At 39.0% G+C, this 5250-nt stretch overlaps 1 non-coding gene across 1 annotated transcript; it reads right to left on the bottom strand.

The window, feature by feature from the left end:
• Positions 1–209: 209 nt before the first annotated feature.
• LOC136171238 (U6 spliceosomal RNA) lies at positions 210–316 on the bottom strand. Its single transcript, XR_010663789.1, has one exon. It is a non-coding gene; the product is annotated as a U6 spliceosomal RNA (small nuclear RNA).
• Positions 317–5250: the final 4934 nt, after the last annotated feature.

The following is a 5250-nucleotide window of genomic DNA, read 5'->3' as shown; positions in this document are numbered from 1 at the left end:
TAGACCTGGACATGGAACAATGGACTAGTTCAAAACTAGGAAAGGAGTACATCAAGGCTGTATTTTGTCACCCTGCTTATTTAACTTATATGTAGAATACATCACGTGAAATGTGAGGCTGGATGAATCACAAGTTGGAATCAAGATTGTCAGGAGAAATATCAACAACCTCAGATATGCTGATGATACCACTTTTTTTTTTTTTTTTTTTTAATATGGAACACTTCACGAATTTACATGTCATCCTTGTGCAGGGGCCATGCTAATCTTCTCTGTATCGTTCCAATTTTAGTATATGTGCTGCCGAAGTGAGCACTGATGATACCACTTTAATGGCAGAAAGTGAAGAGGAACTAAAGAGCCTCTTGATGAAGGTGAAAGATGATAGTTAAAAAGCTGGTTTAAAACTCAACATTCAAAAAAACTAAGATCATGGCATCTGTTCTATCACTCCATGGCAAATAGATGGGGAAAATGTGGAAAGAGAATGTCAGATTTCATTTTCTTCAGCTCCAAAATCAATGTGGATGGTGACTGCAGCCACAAAATTAAAAGATGCTTGCTCTTTAGAACAGCTATAACAAACCTTAACACCGTATTAAAGAGCAGAGACGTCACTTTGCCAACAAAGGTCCGTATAGTCAAAGCTATAATTTTTCTAGTAGTCACATCTCCAGATGCGAGAGTTGGACCATAAAGAAGGCTGAGCATCAAAAAAATGTTGCTTTTGAACTGTGCTGGAGAAGACGAGAGTCTTCCCATGGACAGCAAGGAGATGAAACCACTCAATCCTAAAGGAAATCAACCCTGAATATTCATTGGGAGGGCTGGTGCTTAGCTGAAGCTCCAATACTTTGGCCACCTGTGGCAAAGAACTGGCTCACTGGAAAAGACCCTGATGCTGGGAAAGACTGAGGGCAAGAGGAGAAGGGGCAACAGAGGATGAGATGGTTGGATGGCATCACTGACTCAAAGGACAAGAGTTTGAACAAAATCAAGGAGATAATCAAGGACAGGGAAGCCTGATGTGCTGCAGTTCATGGGGTTGCAAAGAGTCAGACAGGACTGAACAGCAACCTATAGTGATAGAAAGTAGCTCAGTGGTAGCCTAGGATGAGGGGAAAGTATACTGTCTACACAGGGCATGGGGGAACTTTTAGAGAGATAATGGAATTACTTGCAGGTGTGGTAACCTGAATCTATATATTTGTTAAAATTCACTGGCTTGTGCCTAAAATTAGTGCATGTAAATTATAACTCAGAGTTGAGTATAAAAAATCCTTCCACAAGGAAACCCCCAAGCTCAGATGGTTTCACTAGTTTTTATTAAATATTTAGGAAGAAATCATACCAGTCTTACACAAGCGCTTTCAGGAAATAGAGGAGGCAACACTTCTCAGCCATTTTATGGGACCAATAGTACCATGATATGGAAACCAAACCCATTACAAAAAAACCCCCTCCAGGCCAATATTCCTCATGAATAGATAAAATATTAATAAACTGGATGCAATATGTAAAAATGATAATACATCATGACCAACAGGGGAGTTTATCCCCCAAACAGAAGATAGGCTTAATATTTGAAAATCAATGGATAGAGTCCAATATGTTAACTAAAGAAAAGAGAAAAAAAATAAATGTGGCAGACAATTTTGTAGGCACTCAAGAATACCTTTTAAAAGATTCTCTCTCACTGAATCTTGTCTAATATGAGTTAATACTGACTCGACCCCACCTGCCAATTTACCCCACACCTAATCACTGGCTGTTTTTAAAAAGAGTTTTGCATTATCAGTACCCCAGGCCCATGCCTGCATTGCATGTGAGGGTCAGAACAGATTTTCAGATGAAGACCTTTGATGAAGGTCTTCAGAAGATGAAGATGAAGTCAGAAATCACCTATGCTTTCTGACTATTTTGTTGGAAGATTTTGTCTGTAGAAAGTGTTTGCATTGCTGTGGCAATCACACTAGATTCTGGAATTTGTTGCATTTTATTTTTTTGATGAGAAACATCCAGATACTTGCCCCAGATAAGGAAAATTACTGTCTGATATTCTTCTCCTCCCCAAATTTTAGATGTTAATGAAACATGAGGCACACCAGAGGCATCCAAAAATCACCACAGCCAGACTTTGCATTTAACAGCCACCCTGAAACCAGGAACCTGTTCTCAGTAAACTCCAGGCAACACAACTCAGCTTCTGTTCTTCCAAACCTGATTACTTACCTAAGTCCCTGAAGCCAACATGAGTCTCTCTCTCTGCACTTTTGAAGAAGCTTCAGCAAAGTTCCTGACACCAAGACGACCATTATAGAAGGATTTCTTTCACCAGATAACTCAGCATCACAAATTCCAACTCGAGGAGCCCAGAGAGGGCCTACTATGCAGCTCCTCTCACCAGTGATAAATGGGAAATGCCTGCAAGAGCCTGGAGACGGGCCTAAACTACCTGGCTAGCCAAGGCAGGTGGGAGAAGCATCTAGTGACTGCCTTGTAGCAATTCAGAAGAAATCAACCTTAATCAAGAACTCATCCAAGATGGCAATCCAAGAGATGCTTGAGAAACCTCTGTGCATTTGTTGGAGAGTCCGAACTCAGGACTTTCAATTGTTCATCCCCAGGGCCATTCTTTGTACTAGACTGGCTTCCTGTGTATTCTGTTCTTGCAGCAGCCCCTGAGTAATCTGGCCTCCTCACCTCCTGCTGCTGTCAATAACTAGAGTGGCCATAAAATTTATCATCCAAACTGGGACACTTCTGTGAATGTAAAATGGGTGCTATGAAATATTACAGTATGACACCAGGTATAATCTGGGACTATCCCAGGAAAACCAGGACATATGGTCACTCTAATGTCGACTTCTCTGGCCAAGGAGTTCTCTTTCTTAAAACTAACTGAAGAGTCATGGTCATCACACCATTTTTTTTTTGCTGCCCCCACAAAAATGCAGGTAGGTTTTTCATTTTAAGGGCTTTATTTCTAATCATTAGAAGTAAATTGACAATGATAAGTAAAAAAAAATCAGAGAAAATTAAAAGAATATTAATTTTCTAATTTATGGTCTGTGAATAGCCAAATACACTGAGACGGCAACTAAAATTTCATAGGCTTTAGTTTTAGATTTTATTTCTTTTTCTTTATGTAAATGCAACTTATTCTTACAGATACATCCCATGTGTATTGTGAAAAATAAGAAAATGTTGACAAACCAAAGCTACAAAATAAAACACCTTTACTTAGAAATTACTGCTACTGAGTGATGTCAGCAAAAACAGTGGGCTAAGAACCTCGAAATTCTCTCTTCTGCAAAAACAATGGAAAACTAGCAAAAATAATCAGAATCAATTTTTTTCAGAACTCTGGAAATTAAAGAGTTACAGTAATCCAAAAAGTATTTATTTTTAAAAAAGCTAAATTTCAGTAAGAACCGAGATCTGTATAATAATTTAATTTGCCCTATTCCAATGCATGTCTTTCCAGCTCCACGGTTGTCTTGGAAACCAACAGTTCACAATTACAGTGAAAACCCACTGCCTGGCAGCTTCTAGACGGGCAGAATGGAGCTGGAGCTCCTTCAAAGCTCACTCATAAAGAATTGTCATAATCTGACCTATCTGGTGGATCCTGAGAGATCTCACTTGCAAGGTTGGTTTTATTTGACTAACTCAGGGTTCATCCAATGCCAAAAAACTTTTCCCCAAGACAATTATCAAAAACAATTAGAGGTACTTGTTAAACTTCACAACTGCCTCATTCATTGGATAATCGATGGGGCAAATAACAGACTAACCAAAACACTTAACAGGAAAATTTGACAGTGAAACAGTATGTAAAAATATTCCTGGATATCTAGAAGGCCACTCATACCCAAGGCTGTGCATATATTCAGCAAAGACCTTAAGAACTTATTTTTACTGAGCCTGAGTCTCTGTGAGCAGGAAGTGAAGTGAAAGTGGCTCAGTTGTGTCTGAGTCTTTGCAACCCATGGACTGTAGTCCATGGAATTCTCTAGGCCAGAATACTGGAGTGGGCAGCCTTTCCCTTCTCCAGGGGATCTTCCCAATCCAGGGATCGAACCCAGGTCTCCCACATTGCAGGCGGATTCTTTACCTGCTGAGCCACAAGGGAAGTCCACGAATACTGGAGTGGGTTGCCTATCCCTTCTCCAGCGCATCTTCCCAACCAGGGAATTGAACTGGGGTCTCCTGCATTGCAGGCAGATTCTTTACCAACTGAGCTATCAGGGAAGCCCGAGCAAGCAGGAAGTGAAGGCAAAGGAAGAATTTTCAACTGCCTAGCTGAGTGTTGAAGAAGTGCCCCAACATACACACTGAACTCTTCTGCAAAGACTGGAAGACTTATTGATTCCTAGAAACATCTGCCTATTATTAGCTGACCACTAAGCTAAGAAAGCAGACATTTCAATGGTCATACACAGAAAGAATATAGACTTTACAGAATTTGTTCAGAAAAGTCATTAAACAAACAATAACAAAGAGAAACAGCAATGACAAACCCTGGGGAGGGGAGAGGATCTGATTTAAAGATTATATACCAGATTGCCAATCTAAATTCTGGTTTGCCATATTATATTATTTTAAATGTCCAATTTTCATTAAAAAATTGAGAGAAGAAAATAGATATTAACTTAGGGTCAATACACAGGGGGGAAAAGCAATCAATAGAAACTCCCTGAGGAAGCCCAGACGTTGGACTGAAAGGACAAAGACTTAAATCAGCTGTTATAAATACTTTAAAAGAATGAATTGAAACCATGTCTAAAAACCTAATAGAAAGTATGAGGACAATATCTCATCAAATAACAAATATCAATAAAGAGGTAGACTTTTTTTAAGAAAAAAAAGAACCAATTAAAAATTCTGCAGTTGGAAAATACTATTGTATAACAGAAATGAAAAATTCACTAGAGGGGCTCTAGAACAGATTTGAGCAGGCAGATTTAGGGTTTTCAAACTTGAAAATAGTTCAGTTGAGTTTATCCAGTCTGAGGAACAGAATTAAAAAAGGATGAAGAAAGATGAAAAGATTCTTAGAGACCTCTGGGCCACATCAGCAATTCAACAATAGTTGGAAATTTAACCCAGTTTCAATAATGGGTAAAACAACAGGATAGATTAGCAAGGCAACAGAAGACTTCAACAACACTATAAACCAACTAGATCTAACAGATATCTACAGAATACTCCACTCAATGACATTAAAATACACATCATTCTCAAATG

The sequence above is a fragment of the Muntiacus reevesi genome, chromosome 6 (genome assembly GCF_963930625.1).
Source record: "Muntiacus reevesi chromosome 6, mMunRee1.1, whole genome shotgun sequence".
Lineage (NCBI taxonomy): Eukaryota > Metazoa > Chordata > Mammalia > Artiodactyla > Cervidae > Muntiacus > Muntiacus reevesi.
The sequence above is the reverse complement of the archived record's forward strand: the minus strand, read 5'-3'. Positions and strand labels throughout refer to the sequence as shown.